Raw genomic sequence first — 27,785 nt, 5'->3', positions numbered from 1 at the left:
AACTTCATATATAGAGAACTACACTACTGCCCAAACAGCTGAAGCAACATTATCAAACTGTAACCATTTCCAGACCCCTTTGGGCATCGCACAGACCATGCTTACTTCTCTCTCCATTCACCTCCACTTTTTTCCCATTTTTCTTAAAATACAAGCTATTTTATAGGGTGACTGTAATATGATACTATGATCATTGCTGATTGCAGTTAGAAACAGACCCTTCTAATCCAGCTGCTCTCCACTTCAACAAATGCTATTTAAAAGCTACTTCATAAAAACATTATTGCTTCATACTTAAAAGACATTAAGTCAAGATTTTGGAAATTCCATTCACTTGATTGTATCAGCAAGTGCACTATATGTTAGATTTATCATTAAAGTAAAATTCATGAGAACTGTTTTCCAGACTTTAGTTAATGCTCTTATGACACATTTGGCCAAAGAAAAGGGATGAAAAACAGTAGTGCTTTGAAGCAATAGCCAGCAAATGCCGCTGTGGTTTACCAAGAGTAGGATGCACAACATATTAGACCACAGCTAATGAAATTAAACCATTTCTTATGTTTTTTAAATGTGTCCTGTATTACTTGTTTGGAAACTACACAACTGCTTCATCTTTGAGATTTTACTTTTTTCTGTAGTGAATTGCATCTCTTGCATCTACTGGTAATTAAATCAGTAAGCGACTACCACTGTTTTGTGTTTTATAATACTATTTAAGGCAAAATAACTCAATAAATAAACTGCATGTTCTTTTTCGTTTCCACATAAAAGTTAAATTCTAACTTTATGTTCCTTATTTAAAGATCCAGGGAAAAGACTGCTGTGAGGAAAACAGGATAAAGTATTTGCATACTACCTACTTGTATAAGATGTGCATTGATAAGTAGTTTCCTTCCATAATATGCCCATGAAATGTGGATTTAATGTAATGCTTTCTTTACAGTTTGACAGAAAAAATTCTCCTGGCAGATACTTCGGTGCAGTAGATTTTTAAAGCTTTAACTCCAATCTTCACGTACAATTTCTTTAACAAAGCAATGAAGTGGCTTATTTACCAAAATAAAACACTATTTGTCCTCTACTCTTCTGAAGTCTTGAAGAATAAAACAGATAATGAATCTTCAAAACCCATTTAATTCTCTAGCATTTTTAAGTATTTACATAGTATTATAAATCTATGGTTAAAGCCTAGCTAAATTAAATCCTTAAAGAGGACTACATGTCTCCATTGTATAACAATACATCGTATTCTCCTATTTACATCAATAAATCCACATATTTTTTCTTGGAATTTAAGATAGAGAGCTCATGGGTGAAAGTGAATTTCTTTCTAGCAGTCCAGCAAGCTGTTGCCTCAAGCTAAGAACTCAATTCTCCTAAGTCCCTCAAGCTTTCCAAACAAAGTTCTAAACACACTCTATTTTAACAAGTTAATTTATGACTAAGCAACGTTAACTAATAAACTTTTCCAATTACCAAAATTAGTTAACAGTAAACTGGGGGACGGTCAATAGTTCAGGTCATTTTTACATCACGTCACTGTAAGAAGCCACTACTATTCTTCCCCACGGACTATCAAGCCACAGTTTTGCTGGTTATAGTCATCAGCAGAGTGAGAAGATACATATATGAGATATTAGTCATGAAATAGCTTCAAAAACAATTTCTAAGAGAAAAAACAAATGGCAGCAGTCCTTCTACTACTCCAAATCAGAAGAGCTACTGTCTTCTGTTTGCTACTTAGAAACATTTTACTCAACATCTGGAAAAACGCTGATGTAAAATTAGAACTCTTCTTTGAGGGGGGGTGGGGGTAATGAAGATATGGGACCTTCCAATTAACAGAACATATTTTCAGACAAATCACTTTTTCCAGATAAAAACATTACAAAGTCAACAGTGAAGCTCTCAATGTAACATCCAATATTGAGACTATAATTTCTGTACATATTAAACCAGAAGTCTTCTAAAGAGAAACAGAATTAGATAATTATTGTGCTTAACGAAAACTGTCCTTATTAGCAGAAGTGTTGAATAACGTGGTCTTTAACACAAGTTACAGTGCACACCAAAGTGGCAGTGAAGCCCAGATCACATACTCTCATTTCCATAATCATTTTCACATGTCTAGAATGCATTAAATACAGTGCCATCTTAAAAATGAAAAGCAGACATTCCTTTGGAAATTAATTCAATATTTACCATGTCACACTCAGGAAAGATCTCCTCCTTTTATAACACAGAAAAATTGGAACATAATAAATAACTATAAGGATGTTTATTATTTCATTTGCCTTAATTTTGTCCTATAGGCACAAGCATACACTATGGTTGTGGAAAGACGGCATTCATGTATAGAACACTGTACTCTAACAATGTCAGCCATAAGTCTTTCTCTGAAAATAAACATATACAGAACCTAAAAAAAAAAAAAACCCAAGCAGGAAAAAATCAACATGGAACCTTCTTTACCATGCATTTCCACATACCTCACATTAACTACTCCTGCTGACAGACTTTGATCTAAATAGTCTCCAGTCACTTGCCAGAAAGAAACAAACACATACACACATCACAGAACATTTCTTCTTACCAGATTCTTTCCCCACAAACAAAAATTTAAGCCTACACTCAATGTGTATGCATATCCTGAATCCACATATGCTAGCATTGCAGAAGTTAGAGCTGAAGGGTCCATGCAAGAATGCTAATTAGGAGTTGCTGTGAAAATTGCTTCTCTTTACGCTGACTTTTGAAGAGGATCAAATTCTTCCCTGCAGTCTGTATCTGGGCTACCCATACTCCAGTGAATTCTCATGTTAACTTAGCTCTGAGGGCAACTGCTTATGGAACAAAAACTAAAATTACTGCATCTGTAACAGCAGTATTGTTGCTCATTTGTAATTATTATTTCCAGAGGCAAGCCCGTAGTTCTTCTCACTATGGTAAATTGAGCTCAACTATTAAACCCTTCACTGTTAAGAACTTGATTATCTCTTCTGGATAAACAGGATAACTTGTGAGAAATCACCAAAGAATTAGTACTAGGCAAGTAGAGCTAAGTGACATTCTCCCTGAAGATCACATTACAAGATATGTTAAATTAAGCTTTAACTTGCATCTTCTTTCAGGATTTTTCATTATGCTAATACAACAAATTCAGAAGTTTCACACATGGGAACGAAAATTAATTCTGCAGTGCTAAGAACCACCTACTCAGTGAATGGATAAAAACTACGATAACGAAACTTGTCAAATTACATCTGTGCTTTGAAGAACATGTGTGTAAGTGGGGGAGCAAGGGAGAATTCCTCTTTAAGTTCAATTATATGATAGAATAAATAAAATATTCTAACGTCAAGTTTCTCCATTTACATCACAATGTATTAGCTACTTCTTGTAGTGGTTACACAACATATGACAGTGTAGTGCCCAAGACTTCAGACAACGTCAATAAATACAGGACAGAAATTTTTTCAACATACCAACCAGAATGCACAATCAATAATCAGACAAATGTTTCAAATGAATTCCCAGAGGAAATAGTTAACTAATTAATCTTTTCACAGAGTACACAGAAGCAATGTGTAGACCAGCTATATGAAAAGGCAACTGATGTTAAACACACTAACTTTCAATAGGTTTCACTCGATCATGGGAAACTATACATCTGCCAATACATTCATAGGTGGAAAGATCTGGATTGTTATCTTGCCAACTCAAAGTATTTTCTTGCTACAGGAGACAATACACAAAAGACAGATCATACAAAAGGCATAAACTATTTATAACAGGAAATCAAGGAAAGAGAAGATGATGTTAACATGATTTGTGAAAGTCAATTTACCTCATAACAGTGAGCCAAATAAAAAAAAAAGTAAAGATTTCTAACACTGGTGGTAAAGCTAAAATAGATATACTGCCCTAATATGTAAGATTCAAATGACTTTTAAAGAAGAAAATATGTCCATACTGATATGGACACACATAAATGCAATGTGTAAAATAAAAGAAAATAAGACAGAGATCTCATTTCTTGTATAAGGAATGCACATTATTTTTTCTGCTAAATATGTCATCACTGTAGGGTAAGGCTAAAAATATCCAGGTGTTTTAATAAGAAAGATTAAGAATAATCTTGTTGATGATCAAATTTTCTTTTTCCAGAAGACAGTTGTTAATATTAAAAATGGAGGCTGCTGGCAGTTTTAGAAACCTACTCATTTAGAATTATTCCAAGAACGTCCTTTCAGATAATGCATTTGTTATATTTTTTAAAAGAAAGGGAACACAGTAGTTTTACAATTCATTAAGCTGCTTTTCAGCTGCGTATAAGCTGACAATTCTGTCACATTCCCTAAAGATTTGCAAAGTCTAAAATATTTCTGCCACAATCGTATAAACTGAGTAATTTGAAAACCAAAAAAACGTATTGATAAGTATCTTAGAAGAATGTCACCTAAAGAAATGTCATCTGTGTTGCTAATCAGTTACTTTGCTAGTATAAAAAAATACCACACCTACACAAGACAACATACTCGAGGGAAATCAAAAGAAACAGATGAAAACAAAGGAAAACACTCACTCTTGCTCCAATTGCATCCAGGAATCACAAAACAGGTAGACCATTTATGCATTCAAGCAACTGAAGGAAAGGCCAACCTTCCTTAGGGAATAAAAATCCCAAAGGAAATGAAAGTGGAAATGAAACCAAGGGAAAAAGGTATTTGGCTCTACACCCTAAGAATTGCCTACAGCAGCTTATTACAGAGAGGTCCCTGGAGTCTGGCTGAGCTTCAAGAGCAGCAGCATGACACCATAAGTATTGGGTCATCAGTGGCATAGTTGGCTGATCAAGAGATGAGGTAATATATTTACTTATTTTAGTAAGAAACCGCACAAAATACAGCCTGACATACAGAGAATTTTTGTACAGATATCAGATAAAGCAAAACACTGAAATCAATCATTTCATTAGAAGGAAATAAAAATGACAGAGACTTCAAGGAGATTGCATCTTACCTATTTGTATAGAACACAGAGCAAACCAAAGTAACCCCACCACCATCCCCCAAAAACCCAAATCACAAACAGAATAAATTCACATTTGTTCCAACAATACCACACGACAAGGACTCTTCTTTTTAACCAAGAATTATCTAAAGGCCAGGTGTGGTAGCTCTTAAAAAAACTTTGTAATTGGACAATATTAGCGCTTAGAATAGTTTTGGATACAAGTAGTAGTTTTCTCTGCACAGCATACCCGTGCAGCCGTATAGGGGCTTGATCACGACTCTTTACGATTGCAGGATCCCTTTGCAAACACAATCTTCATAAGCACCTTCCTATAACAAAAAAATTCTATTCTCTTGACTCCTACTTTAAATTTCTCCTCTTACATCTCCAAACTGGATAAGATGATAACCTTTCAATGCTGACTATTTCCCCCCACCCCTTTAAGGTCAGAAAAAAACAGCTGAATTTTTTTTATTCAGTGCATCTGCAGAAGTCCCACCATATGAGACCAGGTCAGTAGTGACAACTTCTGAAATGATCACCAAATAGTAGTAGTATATAAAAGAAATGAAAACTTTGTTTTACAGAAAGTTACTTGCCACTTCAAAATTGAAGAACTAAATCCTACTTACAGGCTGACTACAGATACCTGCTTTCTAAATTTCCAATGTAGGAATGTTACTAGAAAGAATCTCAGCTGTTTTGCCTCTCAAGAGTAATGCACAAAGTATTTCTGGCACAACGTTACAAGTATGTTACAGTGTAGCAGAATGAGAAATTTCCTAAGTTGTGACATCCTTTTGATTGAGACAGTATGGAACTTCAGCATTAATAGATGAGGCACAAATAATCCTATGCAATTTACATAAACCCAGTGTAAACAGTAAGAAGTGGGTATTAATAATTATTTTAAACACACAAAGAACAGAAACAATCTTAACCTGCAAGACAAGCCGATGCATTAAAATAAGAGCTTGAGATTGCTGCAGAGCGTGATAGCAAGACCAGCTTATAAATTCATTCAGCCCTGAGGTGCTCTCCCTTGGGGCAATGCCATCATTCCTTCTGCCTTGAGTTGCCTCTAGGGCTCATGTAGGCACATTATAAGCTAGATAAATGGCTAAATTGACTGAAAAATAACCCTCAGAAGGAGGAATTTCCAAGCTGGATCTACAAGCTGAGTTAACTGGTCATGTATCTGCCTCATCATTAGAAGGTGTGGGAAAGCTGCTGTCAGGAGTGGAAGGGAGGACCACCCCTTAACGCAGTAGTATGATCCTGCATCAGCTAAAAAGAATAGGAAATCACATCCTTTGTAAGACAGTACAGACGAGGTTTTAAATCCCTCTTGTTCTTATGAAAATGCCTGCAATCAAAACCTGGCATCAAAACACTTCAATAGAGTATACAAGAATAAATAGGTGCCAGAAGTTTCAAAAAGACTGTGTCTTCATAGGAGCTAGATCCAAGTTTTATGTGTTTATTGCTTGAATCCTTAAAGTCCTCCATTAGAGGTATGATTAGACTGAAAAATTAGTTTAAGAAGAATCTGGCTCTGTAATCATGGGGCTGAGGAGGGGACAAAGAAACATTCTGAATACATTATAAATGAGATATGATAATTACAAAGAAAGAACACAAACCACTGCTTTGTTTCTGGGTAACGTACTTAATAGCCTTCCTTGCAAAGGTAAACACTATTTGTTTTGAGCTACTGCCTAGAGACCTCAGGCATCAGGGCCCCATTGTGCTAGTGATTCTGAACAGCAGCTATGAATGCCACCTTCACATTAATTTAACACATTTAAGTGTTAAATCCACTATGTAATTGCTATCATAGTAAAAAAAAAAAAATTAGATCCATAATGTAAGATACTACACACATATTACTAAAGGACGTTTTGAATTTAAAGCACTTGGAGCCTAACTAAGGATCTGGAATCAGGAAAACAAAAGATGTGTGGGCAGGACTGAGAAACTTCAGATTTGCAGTTTCCATCTCACCTTCCTGAGAATAAATTAACTAGAAAAATATTACCAATTAGTGTTCAGAAATTTTGGATTTGATTTTTTTTCTATAAAATGGCAAAAATTAATAATATGTATTTCTGTCACAGGATCCCTGTAAGTAATTACAGATCACATATGCTCAGAAGAAGCTCAGATGTTTGGATTCTCAACGGTAGTAACAAAAATGAAAGTAATGGACTGTCAAACATTAAAATGAAGAGGAAGAGAAGATGGAAGTATAAGGCAACTTAAGACAAGCCCCTATAGAGTGAAGGAAAGCAAAAGACAAGACAGCAAAGATAAAACTGTAGAGAAAGTCCCTCTACACAATCAGTAAGAAAGAATAAAAAGACAGAATTAATAGGGTCAGTAATAGGGCTTTGAGTAAATCTGTATAAACATTTCAATACATCCTTCATTTTCTCAGAACAAGTCCAAACATCTAAGAGTGCTGGTAATGTAAATCAATACATATATATATAGCATGTGTGCAAGAGAGACAGCGATAGACCATTTCTTCCTGTAACATGATCCAGTAGGACTACCTTCAGTATCAAGTAACAAAGACAGTCACCTGTCCCAATGGCGAGTTACACAAGACAACAAAAAGTAAAATACTTACCACTTGCTGAAAATAATAGTTTCCTAATAAAAGCTACTACACTGTAAAAAGTCATTATTAACTTTCTTGGAATTTCATTAGGCATTAAGAAAGAAAAACCTATTAAGAAAGAAATGAGGGAGAGAAGTTCCTTGTACTGGACAACTTGAGTTTGCATAAAAAATTATTATACAACATATTTGCTGTATGTCATTTTAGACTAACATCTGAATTTTCAGTTCAGTTAAGACAATAATGTTTCCTTCACATAAACAGTTTGCATTCAAAATGTCACCGAAGAATGTAAGACTTAAACCAAAGGTCCACCTAGACCAACATCACACCTAGAGCCAATGCTGGATTCCTAAGGAACAGCGCCAGAACAAGGAAAGTCTGAATGACATTTCCTAGACAATCCTCCAACTATTAAGAATGTATGACTCCTGAACCAGAACAGTTGTCTTTGTTTCAACAGCCTTTCCATCATTTGGTTTTCTTCTCCATATTTATCCAGAGGTTCTTTTGTTTGTTGAATGTAAACTAACAGCAACCACATTCTCTTCCAACAGGGTATTTTACAGTGTGACTACTTCCCATGTGGAAACGGCTGCTTTTGCTTGGCATCCTTTGGAACCCGGTACCTACTGGGTTTGTCTGATGACACCTAACTCATACTGGAGGAAGCAGTTACCCCTTAAGTCACAAAATTTTTTGAAGCTTCTCTAGTTCTCTTGGTAGGTTGGTCTAAATGTAACCAACTTTGCTATTGGAAACTGGTATATTAAAAATAAAGGACATATTTCCATGGGTTTAACTGGAGGGTTTTATCACAGAAAATGTAAAAAATATGAAGGAATCCTTTGCTACCCAATTTAGCAATCATTTGAAAGTACCAGGTGGCACAATCAGGTCATTTTTCAAATCTCAGAGGACAAAAGATGCCATCTTATTTCAATTGAAGGTCGTCTCCTCCAATTCTCATATGAGTTTTACAGATCTCCTCCGTGTCCTCTTCTAGTTTTCAATTTTCTTTTTAAGCTACAAAAAAACTGGACACAAGCATTATCTTCTGCCTTATAAACACCACATATAAAATGCATGTTTACATATTCATATTTTTACTTATCGTTGTTATCACACACACAAAATTCTCACTGTCTCCTACTGACATAGCATGACACAGAGTTGCTGTTGAGTTGTGGGCTGTTATGATTCCTGCACATTTTCAGCATTCGTGCTTTTGAGGAGTGAGATCCTCTTTGTATAAATTTGGTCTACATTTCTTGTTCAAATGTACACAATCCTGGATTTTATTTCAGTGGATCCCAATAGCCATGTAATTCAAATCAGACTCTGCAACTGCACTATTACTATCATTTGACATTCTTCCTAAATCATGTATTTTGCAATACATAATGGTAAGGTTTTTTCCAACAGTTCTGTGAAAAGGAATATTTCATCTTTGAAATGATGAAAAGTTCTGGAATAATAAAATAGAAAAGTATATTTAGTGTGTTTTTAAATAAAATATTCATAACATTATAGAAATGTCACTAAACCAAACAGATGCACAGGCAGTCTTGATTCAGGTAAATGACATATTAGCATGAACGGTCATAAAAAACGCATAAGGAGTAAGAAGCCTATTTAATGAAAAAACATAGAAATGTTTCCATATGTTTTATGAAGTATTCTTTACCCTTTAAATGAGCACATTCAGATTTAGTCGCTGGCTTTGTTTCAGAGAAACCCCATCTGTACACTACATCGCTTACAGGCACATCTCAGTCATGCAATAGCTATGTCACAGCTCATATATCAAATAAAAATCACATTCAAGGCCACACAACCTTATATACCTAAAGTCTTCCATTCTATTTAAAGTAATCCTAAGAGAGCTCTTATTGCACCTCACTGCTGATGTCACATGACTTTTGTTGGGAAACAGAGTCCTACAACTGAAATATCAAACAGTTCTTAACACAGATGAGAATGATCTAAAAGACAAGTCTATTGTACTTATATATTCTGGAAGTGTTTGGTTTTTTTAAAAAAAGGAAACAGGTGTGGAACTGAACGTATAAAAATAGTAGCACTCCACAACATTAGGTTGTACTGTGAAAAGCAAGATAAAATACAGGCAACTCGCAGAAGGCTTAAGGAATTCATCTGACACATTTAAATTCCAAGGCTAATAAAGCTGATTGCCCACATCAAGGACAGAAAGTGAAGAAGTTGTTATTTTGCCTTCCCAACAAAGGTTTCACGGCCAGAACAATCTCATTTCAAACTCAACAGCAAGGATAACTGATAAGTCAAAAGGCTTCTATCCACACTACATGGCAGTCCATAAACTGATTAACTTTTGTAGCAAGGGAATAGTATGAACAGCTATGTTAGAAATCTTTGATACCAAACCCAAGCCATCCTCTCCACAGAACACCTTGAGCAAGCAGAATTCTGCTGAAACATTTCTCTGTTGACTTCCACCCCCACCCCCCCGCCCCCCATTATCAGGAAGTTTCCTTTGCCAAAGAGAAATTGTGCAAAACAGAAAAGAATATCTGAGGTAGTAATCTAAATACAAATGCCTCATAATGAAAACCAGCTATCTTGAATTAAAGAGAGAGATTCATTCTTGCCAATGTCTAGAATTACAACATATCTCTGAATTACTGGCAATACACATAAAGATGATTATTCAATAGTTGTTGCTTGATAACTTCCTAAGAAGGTAAAAGAATGTTTCCAGTAGCATATAAAATTACTGAGTGACTATAAAACAGAGTAAAGTTTGTTGCTTTTGGGCTTTTTCTTAAAGATTACATTGATGAATGACATGGCAATGATGAAGAAATTATATTACACTTATTTAACTTTGAACAGTCAGTTTCATGGGGTTTATCCTAACAGCACTTAATAATTTGTATTTAAAACAGTTAGTAAAGGGAAAAAAAAAGACAAGCCAATTTCTATAATACGTCACAGCTTGTAAGCCTGGATTCTCCTAATACCGATGAAACATTTCATTTTTCTGTCACCACTAACTACAGATAAAGCTATTAGGTTAATATGCAAACAGAATGTACACAAGCCTCATATAAAGAAAACATATACACAACAAGATACAAATTAAATATAAACCAACAGCAAAATATACAACTTCAGCTAGCACCAAAAGCTAACAAGGGTCAACTGCATTAAATAGACACAGTCTGATCAAGAGGATAGTTCAGAAATAGCTGGTTCGCTCCAGTTAGAGATCTGGGGGAAATAAGTTTTCAAACAGAAAATAATTTGTGAAGCATCAAGTAACACAGAAGGAAAAGGAAAAGAAGGAAGCCTTGTGATGATCCAGCCTCATCTTTTTTTTTTTTTAAGGCCACAGCATCCCCCTCCTGTATTTCAACAGCAATATGAATCTATCAAAAAACCCCACTGCAGTCTCAGCAAATTGTTGCAGTCATTAACTACTGTCAACATTTTTAAAAAATCGTCTTTTAACTGGAATTCGTTTTGACTACTAGAACTTGTTACACTTCAATTTGCTAGACATAAAAGTTTCATTTTGAATACATGATGCAGTTGCCTCAAACATCACTAGATTTGTCTCTTACAAAGCAACTCTTCTAGGCTTGCAAGTAATTTCTGTTACGAGTTTCATCTCCCACTCCAAAGTCCACAGGAGTCTTAAGAAGATCAGTGGCTTTCTGAATGCCAAAATAATGATTTGAACAGCATTCAGAAGTCAAGCTTCTTCGAGGCTTCTGACAGGACAATCTACGGCAATAATCCGATTCAGGAAAACCACGAAGCCGTTTCCCAGCATTTTTGTTTATATGCTTAAAATCAGCGAAAGCTAAGACAAAAAGTGGCAAAGAATAGAAAGATATTCCCCACTTGAATACAAAGACTTAGCCAAAAGGGTATATATGTATTTAATAAAGGTAAAAGAAAAAGTGAATTTCAAAAACTATAAATATTTTAATTCTTTTGTTTAAATAACAATGCAATGGCTTAGGAAAAGAAGAAAGCATCCTGATACCACGGCCAGGAAGTTTCTGAGCTCCACCTGGTAAGCGGTGTCCAAACAGGGAAGCACCCATGAAGGGTACTTTGGCTCTAAACTCTGATTTTAACTGCAACTGCATTAAGAAGTCATTTTCTAATTGACTAAAACAAAAAAGCTCTGTACTACCTCAATGAAATAGAGCATGACTCCTAAGTATAGAAGAAAATTAAAGTGGGTTTTACAGATATGAAGGGCTTATCTTTTCCCTTTAGATTATGAGATGCTAGAAAGACATCTACTGACTACAACTTATTAAACAATGTATTATTAACGAAAAAAAATTCAAACAGCAATAAGTCAAAGTCAGAGTTGGTTAAAATAATTTACACTATAGTTCATGGCCCTGTTTTACCTATTGTATCTACCCACTATTTTTCACTACCATTTTGGGCAGCAACTGCAAGTCATACTGCAGGATAGAAAAAGAGGGAACCGAGCCTTAGAGAAGAGTTGCTTAAAAGACTATTCCTCAAATTTCAGAAAGGTTAAGGAACAAATTGCAACTCTGACCTTTTTGATACAATATCTTAAACCATCACATGAAGAAGTCTGACAAAATGACCATTTCATCATTGTTTCAAAGAGCACCTACCTCTGCTTGAGAACAGCCAGTATTCATTCCCAAATATAAGTCACCAGCCACCTCAAATTCATCTCTTACCCTGGCTTCTACCACTGTAAACAAAGATTCTTAGCTCCAAGAAGAGTAGCAGTCTACCAACTGCTGCAGTGCTGCTCACTGATGCAGAGAACATTCATATATTAGGGCTCTCCTCCTTCATTCTTCTTCGATATTTCATATTTCATGCTACTGGACCATAACACCAGTCTGAGCTGGAGCCAGCTCTGTCCTGGCTGGGACTTCTCAGCAGTCTGGCAGTGGTGCCCAAGAGAACCCCCCTTTTACATGCTCTGGGGCACTGTGACTGCAAGGTGACACACAAAGCTCCTCAGGAGCTGCCTTGGGAGAGTAAGTCACCCCACACACCCCCCCCGCAGGTGTTGGGTATTGGCATTGGATCCCCCTTTGCCACCCATTCCCCAGGCAGAAGAAACCCAGAAACCCAAATCTCCTCTTTGCACCATCAGGTCTTTTCAATATCCTGCCACCTTAATTTCTTTTTTCTGCCATTCTTTGTAAAGTTTTCAAACAGACTTCTGCAGCATTTCTGTGATCTATCAGAAGCTTATACTTTCATAAATGAAGTCTGGACTGGAATTCCAAAGAGATAATACTCAGCCATATACCAAGGCTAGCATATTAAAGCTTCAAGTTTCCCCATTCTTTGCAGTAGAAACTTTCAAAGTACTATAAATGCATAGGAAATAAACATCTTATCGGAATATGTTCAATTATATTCAGAGTAAAACACTGAAAAAACAGACTGCAAAGGAGATTAAGGAATACAATACATACACATAGTGCAATTGTCATTGTACACAGAGAGAAATCTTATTGCATTACAGCAAACAAGAATTTCAAGGGAAAAGTAAAGACAATCTCACAAAAAACTAATTAACATACAGATAACCATGCAATTTTGAAAGCCTAAGAACTATGTCACCTGGTGCAATGAAATATCATCTCGTGTTCACCCTGGAAGCATTTGTACAGTTACATGTGTTCCAGAAAAGACTGGGCAATATTATAGAAACCTAAACGACAATCTTCATAACTCAGACCAGCTTCAGTATGTAACAGGGAAGGAAATACACAAATTTAGTTCTCTAGAGAATCATTCACTTTACTTGTAAGTGTACTTCAAGGTATTCTTTTATAAAGTCTGCAGCTGCTTCTTCTGCAGCCCAATTTTCTCATCAAATGTTACTATAGCAAATGCAGCATCTGACTGAATGCTTGATAGATGGATATTAGAAAAAAAGTATGGTTTTCAGTGAATGCTCTGAACTGTATTTATTTGATCTCACAATCATACATGTAGACTTTTTAGCGCTTACTGCAATGCTCTAAAAACTGATCAGCAGGTCTTTTCTATTGATTAATTTCCTCTCCAGTTTTTAAGTTAGAACAGCTCTTTACTGACATCATAAGAAACTCCCCTGAAGTCATATTCAAACTCGGACAAATCATTCAAATGAAGGTAGCAAAGAAATTGAGAGGGCATGAGATGAGAAGACTGAGATAATGACAATAGTTTGGTACAGTACTATTCCCTTTTTCAGCTAATTTTTTTTCCCTTTATTTAGTGAATATTCTGTAGATGCAAGGAGAGTTTTTCAAGTCTTTGTGCAAATTTACAGAAGGCAAATTTTACGAATTAAATAAGTAGTTGTTCTTACTGCTGAATATGGTAGAGGTACTATCTTGGTGACAAGCACAAACCTGCTGGCAAGCTGTGTTTCATTGACAACATATGGGATACTGCAACATACGAATAGATAGCAGCATAAAAATGATCCCACTGGGAAAGCAGGCTGGACACAGTACACATCAAAGCAAGTTTTATAAAAAGCTCTCTTGAAAGACAGAAGATCAAGTGCTTAGCACTTTGGTGATCACAACCACCTCATCTAAGCCCAGTAGACAGAATATAGAGCTAACCGATGAAACCAGGAGCTATGAGAGTTATAGCAAGATGCATTCATGTGAGTTTTCAACAGAACTGCAAATGCTGTTACATCAGTGTCTCAAAGCTTTGCTTTAAAGCTTAGTCAGTCTAAAAAGAGTAGACGTAAATATCTATGGACTCCTAATGTCTCTGAAGTGATCCGGTTTGTTGGCACAAAGAGCAGATTTTTAGATGCAATTTCCTAAGATCATGCCCAGAATAGTGCGGTTCACCCTTCTGAACTGTACATTATCTTCATTGTAACACAATTTCACAGCATTTGAAAAGATGTTGAATACACGCAGAAACTATGTTCTGTAGAAGCTAAGTAGGACTCTATAAGAATCTGCAAAAAGATATCTAACAGGTGCCTTATGCTGTACACCCTACAATTCTAAACCTGCCAGCCAGACATTTACTGCCAAGAGTGTGCCAAGCACACAGTCGTAACTGCTCACAACAGCAAATATTCACTGTCAAGCACTCATACAAAAATTGCATTTAAATTCTGGGAAGCATGAAAGATAGTACAACTGCTTTATATAAAAAAAAAAAGGAAAAAAAAAATCATTCTCCCTGTTCCCGATTCCTCGGTCTGTAACAGACCATAACAAAAAAATCCTTTCACTTTGGTACATTTTGGACGGAAGGGAAGAGGAGACTTTTTTCCCTTCTGGCAGGTAGGGTCATCACTCGTCTCCATTCTACTGGGCAAAAATGGAGTCACCTCTGATAGCAAATCACAACAGACTCATGATATCCAAAGAGTCTCTGAAAAACACCTATTTTTATTCCTAACTCTAGTCATCCTTCAGAAGTGTAAATGTTTGAAAACTTCTCTTCTACCAAGCAAACACTAAACAAGGCTCTTATTTAACTCCTCCTTTTGCTGACACTTGCTGCAGATGGATGGCTGACTAATTCTTTGCAGTAGTAACAACTCTGTACTCAGAAGAGAGTATAATTCTGCATCCTAAAATTTAATTGGGGTCTGGATTTCTGAGATGATATGTTGGTATATATGTTAAAGAGGAGCAACAGAATTTAAAACAATCCTTCAACAGCCAAAATATCAGAAAATACAAAGTCAGAAAGTTGAATGGACCCAGTTATCAAACAGCGGGGTACAACCACATTTGGAGGATTTTTTTTTTTTTTTTGCTATCTAAGCTGAAACCAAAAGACACCAGATCGCTTCTGAGTATAATCCACTGAGCTCACACTAAATAGGCTGATATATGGATACCAGAGAAGGAATTTTGCAAGAAAGATTTTCTTTGAGAAGATAGTAAAAAGATAAGAAAAACATTCCAGAAGACAGACGAAAATGGAAATCTCAAGGACTGATTGACTTCCTAAAATAGTAAGTTGGGACAGCTCTTTAATTCAGCACAGAAACTCTTCTTGATGAGCTTGTAGTAAAGCATGTGACTATTTTATTAGTATTTGTTATTACTTTTCTTTAGAAACTTTTCTCTAGTAATTTCAATTACTAAAATATCTAGTTTAAGGTGACTTGGCTACATCACAAATCTGAGATTACATATAGGAGAATAAAAACATGCTAACTAATACAAGAATAAACTAGCTGACATAACAAAATTGCTGTATCCAGCTGTGGTATGTCATACAAGTCAGGTGAAAACAAGAGATCTAACATAAGAAGGGAATTCAAAGCCTCTGCAGAGGTGCAAGGATATATCACTAGCTTCTATAATGTTGGAATTCTTGCATCTTCCTCCGAATCATCCAGTATTAAGTTCTCTCAGAAAACAGAGTCAGACTACAATATACTCCCACTAAGGCAACAATTCATATGAAAAAGAACTAAATGTACTTTCTTAAGAAGATCAGATCCCTAAGAGCAATGAAGCTTTTCTTCCAAAAGTAGGTTAAAAAAAAAAGACATCAATATCTTACATTGGAAAATTTGAAAAATGACTGGAATACTTCAAAAAGCCCTTTGCATCATTCTAGATTTAAAATATTTTTACACCACTACCCAACATCTGCATTTCCTCTTAATTTCTCTATTTTCCACATAGTCACTCCCCGTGCCCTACAATAACTGAGGGGAAAAAAATGGTTACAAAAATCTCCAGTTCAGAAAAAGTATCTTTAACAAGAAAAACAACATTTGAAGCTATGATGTAAGAGACAATTTTACCCCTCCATACCTAACTGATCAGATCCCCTGCTGTTTATTAAAGAAAAGTAGAAAAAGAAGAAAATCATAGAATCATAGAATCATTTAGGTTGGAAAAGACTTTTAAAATCATCAAGTCCAACCGTTGACAATCCATCAGTCCAATCAAAAGGATAAAGGAAAAAGATCAGAACAAAGAAGTCTAATAAAGAAGAAAAGGGTCAAAAATCCCAGGATCCAACAAAAAAAAACAGTAAAAGGTGGAAAAGATCATGAATGAGATGCAGCAACACAGCCAGGGTATAAAGACAGGAGAAAGCAGCATAAGGAGGCATAATATGTGCATTTATTTACCATGTTGCCCTCAGAACAAAAAAAAAAGGTAAAAAATTATGATATAATCGTAACAGAAAGAAACTAAGCTCAGACTGGGGACTATGCTTTAGATGATCTCCAACTAAAACAAAGGTGTTTCTGGAAATAGCTCTGATTATCTGAATCGACAGCAGCTCTGGTTTCAAAGTACGTTTTGGAGGATGTTAAGCAGATGTAGGAGTTCTTATTTTGCCTAAGACAAAGCTCCCAAAATTCAAGAGTTGTTATACATGGAACGCTGACACCTCCTTAGAATACGAGCTTTTAATTAATATATCTCATAGTGTGATGTGTATCTTTATTCATAAAAAAGAACCCTGCAACAATGCTGCAAAGTAAGAAATACTTTCCTACAATAGTACAACACTTCAAAGCAAGATCAAAGCAGTTACATCTGTTGTGCCATATTTAATTTTCCTGTTACACTTCACACAAACAGAAGGAACATTCACTGGATACCGTTAAATAATACGGTAACACAACACCTCCCTTTCTTCATTATTCCTCAGTAATTCACATCCAAAAGCAAAAGCAAAATTGTAAAATGTTAATTTAAAAATTTTCTTGCTTACTATAGTTTCCTAGGAATCTAACATTTCACTAACTTTGTCTGCCTTATTGTTACTACCTTTTTATGTTACTGTGTATTTCTACCATTCGTAGAATTTTTCTCCAAAAGAACTGCTCACCTTTAGAGGTATAATACTAACCTATATAATTCATAGTCACAGCGCTGCTCTAATTGTAGGTTAGTATTTTCCAGTAAAAATACACTTTGTTACTTACTATTACCTTATTTCATGTACCTTTCATTAATTTTATTCTATGACTATGAGGCCTACTAGACATGTCGGAAAAACATTATTCTTTACTGCAAGGGTCACAATAATCACTCCTCATACAGCCTGCATTTCAACAGCTTAACAACTCTCCCACAAGATATATTCCTGGAGAAGAGTATCTTTTTCTTGAATATACATGCAATTGCAAAAGGGGATTTGGATCTATAATCTCTAGGTTTAAAATAATCAAAATATATGTAACTTTTTAAAAAGCCTGATTTAATATAACAATAAATTATGTGGGGCATCAGACTAGCAGTTGCTATTGCAGTACATAATACTCTGGTGTCTTTCTACGGCAAGAATACCATCGTTATTTATTATCTCACTACGTCACAAGAACCAAAATGCCCCCACAAATAGAAAGTAGTTTTCTATACTATTCACTAGAGTTCATTACATAAAAGTAATTTTAGAGCATACTATATTTTGTAAACTATTAGTATTGTAGGCACCATTAGAATAAGTTTTAATCAGCAGTCCAATACTTGGAATCAGTCACATGATTTCAACTTAGTGCAACTTTTATTTGATTAAGACTACATACATTATGTGAATTCACTATTTAAGATCAGCCTTCAATATTGCAAGTTTGCAAACAGAAAACATGCTTCTACAATTTTTAATAGTTTATAAAGGTGTTTATTCTTAAACCTATCTACTTCCGATTATGCCTGGGGTTTTTTTTCCCCTACAGTAAAGATTACTACTACAGCAAACATAATTCTACTACAAGAAGTTCCTCATAGGAACTTCAATTCTGTACTTACTGTTTTTTCATTTCATTTCATTCACATTCCCTAATAATTTATTCCATTCAAAATTTCCTTGCCAATACTTCTTGCCTCATCAAGATCAAAACCTCTAACTAGTCTGCTACTTTCCAAATTTCAAAATTTCTCATTCTGATTAAGAAGGAGGAAGATATGCTGTAAGATGTTCCAATTTCTTTTAAAGAGATCCAGGTTGTTTCAGGATCCCAAAGCATTTTCATTAACTTTAACCCTACAACAGCAAAAAAAAAAATCCCATGTTGTTACTCAAACAAAACTCCTGCCCTGCACAGCATTACAAACTGAACAAACTATTTCACTCAGACTGAATGAAATGTGTAAGAGTGACACGATACAATCTTTTCTTGTTACCTTTTTTTCTTTTTACATACATAAACCCATAAACCTGAGGATAGTGGGTTTTGTTTTTCCAATAAATGATCTTCAGTGACACTGTAACATCTGTAAGTGACAATCTACATGGAACATGTTCTTCTGGACCTACAGCAATTTGGAGAAGGGTTAAATACCTAATTTAGTCACTACCTTTGTGCTCTTTTTTAATGCTTACAATTCTTGGCACTTGCAGCTGACAAAAGTGGGGAAGATCCCCACACATTTTTCAACCATGTCCACACAGAAATTTTAACACCTTTATTTACCCAAATGGAGAAAAAATAGAATACTTGGATGTATTACAGTGAGATGAATGACACAGAAAGGGACTCTCATACTAAACTGTAACTGGATGAAATCTCATAGCTGACAGATTATTTTAATGCATGTGCAGGGCATCCACCTGAACGGTACAGAATCATCAGAAGGGGGAAGACTGTGTGTATGAAAATATTATACCTCAGTTTTACAATCTAACTTAAGGGTCTACTATTATTTGTTTATGGGAGTTATCTGTTTGTTTTATGTTCACTCCAACAGTGGCATTTTGAAACAGCACTACATAATGAGATAGTACACGTTTAAGGTTTTTAAATAGCAACTACTGAAGCCTGAGAAATGACACTTGTTAACAAAACCCTCTAACAGGCAGTTTTAGCAGCTCACAACAGCTTTGTTTACATTTTAAGATGAAAGAAGGTCCCACAAAATGATAAACAGAAAAGATTATACAATTAGTAGACATAAACTACTGATCATTTCTTTGTGTTTTGTTACCCATATGCATTTTCATTTCCCTCTTGGAATATCTCACTATATAAACTGGTCTAATATCCTACAAACTAGGATTCTTTAATCTGAAGGGGAAAAGGAGAAATACTGAGTTCTGAAATTTCCACAACTGTCAAACTATCACAGAGTGATGGTCTGAGCTGGAAGTAGTCAATATCATACTTTAGTACACTTATTAATCAGACAACAGTGTGACTGAGTTTGTATGTACTGATAGCATCAATGCTCAGGTTAAGTCTACTCGGCATGATAATTAGAACAGGAAACAGATTCCAGAGGCATCACGGCTGAGTTTTAGCACTAGCTAGGACTCTTGAGTTATAGTTTTACTTTAATGTTTAAAAGGTGAAAAACAGCAGTAATACATTTGACATGTTAGCAGCCTTCTAGTATGTAAAAGAAGGTTGTGATGAAGACGCAGCTAGGTTCTTCACCACAGTGCACAGTAGCAGCATGAAAGACAATGGTCATATATTGAAACAGGAAAGGTTTTGCCTGGATAGGAAGAAAAGTTTCCTCCCCATGAGGACAATCAAGCAGTGGTACAGGTTGTACACAGAGGTAGGGCGTTCTTACCCTTGGAGGTTTTCAAGGCCTGACTGGATAAAGCCCTAAAGGAACTTGGTCTGATTTCATAACTGACCATGACTGTAGCACAAGATCAGACTAGAGACTTCCTGCAGTTCCTTCTAACTTGAATTTTCTGACAACCCTATTATTTTTTTGCCAGGGGGCAAAGAAACAGTTTCCTTTTGCTCTTCTGAAAAGCACTGTTCAGTAAATGGCAGCATGACTGGGGCCAATACTTCTGTTACAGGACCTCTACATGCACCTTTTCTTAAAACACACGCACCAAAAAACCACCATGGCCTTCTCATTCATGTTTTATTCTTATATCAGCAACCACTGATGGCTTCCTGGTTAACTCTCAATTTGATAAGAACTTCTCTGGGTCCTCCCCTAAAAAAGAATCTTTCCTTCTGTTCTCTCTGAAGCATTCTCTTGTGTCTGCTCCAATCTTTTCTCAGAAATTTTCCAGTTCCCATTATGCAGCAGATTCATGACTTAGGTTCTTCCTAGTCTTCTTGTCGTAACAACGAATTCCAGTAGCTTAGTCTCAACATACTCTATTGCTCTTAGAAAAGAAGCCACCACCCCAACCTCCCTGTAGAGTTTTTCACCTGATGCAGTACATGGCAGCTAGAACAAAGCCAAAAGGCAGCCTACCTCCCTGCTGTCCAAACACACCTTTCATAATAGAACAAGAAATAACATAAAGCTAACACCTGAACAAACAAAACAGGTGCTCTCAGTCACAGCTTCCATTGCTATTTGTGCAAATAAACTACAGACTCTGGAGGAAGGGCATTATTTATAGTGCCAAGCTTAGGTGTCTTGTTTTTGGTAGCCCACCAACATACCCAACAAGAGTTCGCTGTTAATTTCAACATACACACTGAATTGAGCTCTCCTGCAATTCTGAAACACAATTCAACTTCAGAAGCTTATACACATTTATGTGGGTCTAGAGATTTCATGTATATATGTATTCCTTTCACAACCTATCGATTTTTTTTTTAGCTTTTCTTTTTCTCTTTGTGCTGTTGATACTATGTATACATTCACTTTGATCAGAACAGATATTTTAAGTCTCAAGTGGATTTTTAAGTACATTGGATTCTTTAGCACAACGTTACAGATCAGAGTCAAGCTTGTATGAATGCCTTAAGTATGCCTACCACCATTCTTTCATCAAAATGTTGTATTTTTCAATTTGAAAGCTTACTAGTGTATATTATTTAGACCAGAAAAAATTAAAAGGCAATTATAATTACTGGTTTACCTGCACACTTCATATGTTAGTTCCTCATTTCAGGCCACTACAGAATCATTGCTTCAGGCAGAGGATTTATTAAGAAGATACTCAACAAGCTAAACCCCACGGATTACACATTGAAGTGATAAAATGTCCCACCTATCCCATGTTCAGTGTAAGTTAGTTCAAAACTTAAGAATATCACTGAAAATGTCTACAATAAGGGGAAATAAAAGATTATACACAACTATATTAAGCTCAAATAATTAAGATATAGAACAAATTGTGCTTAGGTTGCTTATCTACACTTTCGTTTCCATCTGAAATTAGAGCTGATAATCTACCAGACCTTCCCAGAAATGTATAATGTATAAAAATATTACTATTTGCACATTGCATTCAGAAGCCTACACGAAGGAATAGGACACATGTGGGTACAGTCACCCACGCAAGATAGTAAATTGTTTATACTGTGCAAGTTTCATACAGCTGTGTCCTGCCACTCCCAAGCAATTACTTAAGAAAATACACTCTTACACTTTGATTTTAAACAGAAAGTTTAAATCATACTCCTCAAAATGAACGCCAAAACTGGTCACATTATTGGCATTTAATCTCTGTTTGTTCCACGTATGTTGCAAGGAAGTGATTAGAGCTTAACAACCTGCATTACCACTAAACTTCGAAATGCTGGGCTTTTGCTGGGTTTTGGGGTTTGGTGGCAGGGGAGCAGGTAAGAGGGAAAAAGTAGTTTTAAAAACAGGGGTACTAGAAAGGTAAGTCACTTATTTCAGTCTTTTTCCTAAGTGGTTAAAAGAACTATGCAGCAGCTCCACAACCCTTTTTTATATGTACACCTGGGAAGAATACTGAATCCTGTTACTTTCCTCAGTGTTACCCTGATGTGGTTTAGACCAGATGTTTAAATGTTACAGTATGTACATTTTCTTCTCTTCTTCCAAGGCAAAAGCAAAATAAGAGGAATATTTGACTTCACTCCACAAGAGACCTATTTAATAGTTTGGCGGTTATGTAAGTAAAGGTAGCTTGGCTAAGTCAATGTTGACGACATACAGAACGACATGATCCTAATGAGTTGGAAAATATTGGCTCTCATGAGATTCAACCAGATGCTACTGCGCTGAGAAAGCTACTGTATTATTGAATTTCATTTTTATGAGGTAAAATTTATTATTCAACCATTAAGGTATCCCACATGAAATCTTGCATAAAATAGTTTTACAGTTACTTTCTGGAAAGTAGATTTTATTTTAACTTTAAGACATCATTTACATGAGGGATTCAAATGCCTATTTGATCACCTTCAATAGAGAAATGTAAGGTCTGCAAGCAATTTTCCCCAAAATACCAGATTAATGGAACCGAACTGTCAACAAAATAATGAACTACCTGAATAGGACAAGGAAAAAGTGGTAGCAAGTTCCAGTTTTCCAGAGTAAACTAAAGCCATGTGTGACTGTGTATATGTTTTCTTGGCAGGCTGAAATGGTTAGAAACCAAGTGCTTCAGGTACCTACTAACAAATAATGCAAAAATACACACTAAAATTATTCCACAGGATTAATTAGGCTCAACCTTTGAAAGATCTTAACTGGCACTATTTTTCTAAAATTTTGTTATTTTGTACACTTATTTTTGTAAAAAAAAATTGTACAATAATCATTGTAAAATAATTCTATTAACATCCATACATCTACTTGCAAAAACATAGAAAGCGTGATGCATTTGAGATTCATGTTTGTTTCCACATTTATAGCAGATGAAATGCAAAAACTGGATGTTTCACAAGCACGCGCAAGCATAAGAACTAACATACTAGTTAACTGACACATAATGTACTGTTGTGCTTGTACATCAAAAGGATTATAAAATAAAACCAAGTCAGAAACATAGATTTCTAAAGAGCTACATGTGAGTTGAAGACTGCTTTTGTTCTTTTTTTTCTATTTTAGCTGTAATGCATTATCAAAAAGTTAATAATGCCTTTTTCTTGACCCACAAAAAAAAAGCAAACAGTTGTTTGCAGCTGTTTTATTTATCCATTTCTAATTTTGCATTTTGTCACTTTGTATTCCCATCTACTATTTTTAATTTTCTATTCTTTTTGTTCTTGCACAACTACTATTTTAGGCAGTATGACTCCTTCTGGTAATTTTTAATTACCTATAAAATTTTAATTACTTATAAAGCCTATTCATTCAAGTAATAAGTTTCATTACTTATATTTATCTTGAATTTTTTAATTGTCTTGGCTTCTCTGAACCCTAAAAATACCAGTAGACATTTGAAAGGAACCTTTGCCAAGTAGGCATTTAAAAGTATGAATTACAAAAGTGCTAAGGTGTCACTGCAATGAAGGGAGTTAGGTGCTTTCAAAAATCCCATTAAGCCACTACTGGTATCTTTGAATTCTGAATCAGTTATAATTAAAAATCTGCTCTTAGCAGACTTAAATAATTTCAGGCTAAGGAAGGCATAACATTTAAACATATTTACAATAAATATCTCATGTAAAAAACATATATCCTTCTTGAAATACTCATTTTACCTGTCTTCCACAAGTTCCAAGCTCAATCAGCTAGTCACAGTACCATACACTTCTTTTTACTGGTAATTTTGAGATAACAGAACTTAATAATATGTATGACAAATGCACATTTTAAAAGTAGTACATGCACCTCATTTTTAAATTCTGTCAGAAACCAAACACACACAACTTGCTTTTGAGACTTCGAAACTTATTTTTTCAGGTAGCTTCCCTTTGGACAAGTTGATCAAAAGAGAAACTCTTGGATTATCTGATGAAGACAGCAAGTCTAATAACCAACAAATTGTGAAATACTTGAGGAAAGTGTTTTTCTCTTAGAAGAAAAAAGTTTCTGGAGAACAAGGGGGGGAAGGTAGGTGGGAGACATAAGAGTGTTGGTCTTCAAGCAATTTTCCCTTCCTGGTATTCCATTAGTCTATTCCCAACAAGAATTTATACAGGAAAGAGCTGGAGAGTTTATTCTGAATCCCTACACCACCTTCAGCCTAAATTAGTTTTGAAGGAAGTTTTGGAGCAGAAAAGCATTTCTGCTCCAGATGAAACCGCAGGACAGAACCCCAGAAACTAGCTATAAATTCTTTTCCTATGTTTGTGGAAATACACAATGCAGAGCTCCCTTTTTAAACTACATCCAGAGAAAGTCTTTCAGCAGTTACACAGTAAACACTTTCCCAAAGAGGCCTTTATACCTTGCGAGACTCTCCAGAGCATGTCAAAGGGCCAATACTCATGTGTTCTTCTCTGATGTTCTCTCCTCCTCCTGCAACTCACACATGTGTACTTGTCTTCCTATTTAATTTCAGCTTTCTTGACTTTTACTGCTTTTCGACATCAATTCTTCCTACCTGCTTCTCCTTGCTTTGTCTCCCCCTGCATCTCTCTTCCATTTTCATTAGCTGACCCTCTTTCTCCCTTTTTCCTTCCTTTCCACTTTTTCTTTCTTTTTTCCCCTAATTCATCTGTAGTTCTTTCACTACAGCATGTCTTAGCCCATATTATAAGTACAGTTTCAGTGACACAGTTTTAAAATTGGAGGAGGTGGCTGCATTGGAAAAAGCATACAACTAGGGACTATAATCCCTGCTAAAAAAAGATCTATGCTGAGATGATACAAAGGCTTGTGATACCACTTTTGAGTTCAAGTAATACTGAATCAGTATGTTATGGAGGTACATCACTTGCTCACAAAAAGCAACTGGCACAAAGCTTCAATAAAGACCTGAGCTCAGAAACAATTGTTTCAGCCCAATAAGACTCTTCAATCACCACACAAAAAGTGGTGATACAGACATAGGCAGTTGACAAAGGTGTAGGCTATGAAAACAAATGGCAAACACATTTGAGACTAACTATGTGAACTAGTAAACTACAGAAGAAAAATTCATAAGACTCAGTATATTTTCAAAATTGGCAGAACAGATCTGGAAGGGTAACACATAACTAGAACATTTCTGTAGGAGGGCACAGTTTGTTCACAAAGGACAAAAAAGCATGGTGGTGTACTGTGTTTCAGGAATGTGCAAAATCTTGTGATACAGACTGTAGGCAGGCAGATGTGTTGGAAATCTCTGGATAACAGCAGACTATTAAATATAGGAAGATAAACTATGTAAGTCCTTTTCTGAGAATAATGTCACATCTGGACAGGGCTTTTTATCGCTATTTAACAAGGGGCTAAGAATCTAGACAGACACAGCAGTTTGCCCTGCTGTACTTCTAATTAGTTAGAAGTAGCTGTTAGAAGTTTGAAATTGTAAAAGTAGAAGATAATTTGGGCAACAGTACTTACGAAACACACAGTTTATGAATCTTGTATCAGTAGAATGAAAGCAATGAATTTCAAGAAAGAGATCCCCTGGGAAATAGGATAAAGTGAAGGTAAGGAGATCTTTTAATTGTATTGTTAATTTTTCCTGCAAGAACACTACAATTTCATAGAAACAAAAAAAATCAGAAAAAGCCAAGGAACAATGGGAAACAGCTATGAAAGAAAATAAAGCAAGTGTGTTTGTACTTGTATTATTTATACAAAATTGATCAAAGAAACAAGTAATCCACAACACCACAAGGATGGAAAGCTATTTTCTTGAAGTACTTTTGTACTACTTCTGCATATGGATAAAAATGAGCTCTGATTAGATGGAAAACACAATACCATTGACAAAAAGGCTGTTATTTCTGTTAGATGTTAGGCCTTATGAGGAGCAGCTGAGGGAACCAGGGTTGTTTAGTCTGGAGAAGAGGAGGCTGAGGGGAGACCTGATCGGTCTCTACAACTACCTGAAAGGAGGTTATAGCCAGGTGGGGGTTCGTCTCTTCTCCCAGGCAACCAGTGACAGGACAAGAGGGCATAGTCTGAAACTGCACCAGGGGAAGCTCAGACTAGAAATGAGGAGGCATTTCTTCACAGAAAAGGTTGTTAGGCATTGGAATGGGCTGCCCAGAGAGGTGGCGGAATCACCATCCCTGGAGGTGTTTAAGAAAAGACTGGACCTGGCACTCAGTGCCATGGTCTAGTTGACATGGTGGTGTTAGGGCAAAGGTTGGACTCGATGATTCCAGAGGTCTCTTCTAACCAAACCAATTCTGTGTTATACAATAAAAGCTCATCTGTACACCCACAGAGATGCTCAGAGAGACAACGACGGGGGGGGGAGCCCAAATAATACCCTGCCCGGCTACTCCCAGGCCCACCACAAGAGCCATCAGTCCATCAAAGGCCAATCTGCACAAGCTCAGAGGAGCACAGGGGTACACAACGGTAGACAGGTACACAAATCAAGGGCTCCCAAGGAATATACATCAGCTGTTGTTTTATGTTGGAGAAACTAAGCTGAATGTTAGTAAAAGTATCAGTGATTAACGGATGTGCCTTGTTTACTGAAAAGTTTCCTGGTGACTACATTATCCTCACAATTACTTCACTAGGGGGGAAGGGAAAAAAAAAGCTGAAATTCGAACTTCCCTGTGCAATTAGTCAGGTTTTTTCAGAAGCTTACACACATACATGTTACTGTTAAAGTATGTGGAAGCTGACATTAAGTACAAGATGATTTTCAACAAGGTATGATACTAAATTTTACACAAAGGTAGTCCAACAAAAGGCAGTAGACTTACAGAATCAGTCAAGCCAAGAATTAGGACAAAAGGGTAGACAGCAATCATTTCATAGCCTTGAACTCAAAGCTGCCTTCATCTAGTTAATGCAAAGTACAGCTACGGAAGTATAAAATTTACCAGGTCAAGCATTAAGCCACGAACAACAGAAGATCAAAACAAGTGTACTATACTGTTCATTTACTTTATTGTAAGTACTTAAAATGTGTGCTCCAGATTTCTATTCTGCAGATATATTGTTAGCACAGTTGTATCACAGTTCATTGAACCAAAGGACTAAAACGTGTTAAATGATGGAACAGGTTAGTTTGGAATTGTGCAAACAACCCTAAAACCATCTGAAAGGATCAAATGACTGTATTTTCACATTTCTCTGAGATGTGGATTGTAGACCTGCTACCTTTAGAAGTACCAGTACTTGAAAATAAAACCCCACAGTCTCATTCTTAGGCGACCCCCACAGAATCAACAAATTAAAAGAATCAGTGACTTTTGGGAAAGAAGGAAAAACTAAACACTTAAAACGGTTATTGCAAGGTTACACACCTGAAAATACAACAGTTCTTTTGCACCATCAGATCAACATGGATTTTACTTTAAAAACAAAAGGGCTGAAAAAGGAAAATAGAACTGAGAAAAACAGGACTGATAAAGACTTTCAGTGGTAATCTAATCTACCATTCTGCT

At 35.9% G+C, this 27,785-nt stretch overlaps 1 protein-coding gene across 1 annotated transcript in view; it reads right to left on the bottom strand.

The window, feature by feature from the left end:
• Nucleotides 1–27,785, bottom strand: part of LOC104162375 (vacuolar protein sorting-associated protein 13B-like) — a gene marked incomplete at its 3' end in the record, with an annotated part of 153,263 nt that overhangs the window by 17,199 nt on the left and 108,279 nt on the right. The window lies entirely within an intron of this gene.

This window comes from Cariama cristata, unplaced genomic scaffold (genome assembly GCF_000690535.1).
Source record: "Cariama cristata isolate BGI_N322 unplaced genomic scaffold, ASM69053v1 scaffold6670, whole genome shotgun sequence".
Taxonomy (NCBI): domain Eukaryota; kingdom Metazoa; phylum Chordata; class Aves; order Cariamiformes; family Cariamidae; genus Cariama; species Cariama cristata.
The sequence above is the reverse complement of the archived record's forward strand: the minus strand, read 5'-3'. Positions and strand labels throughout refer to the sequence as shown.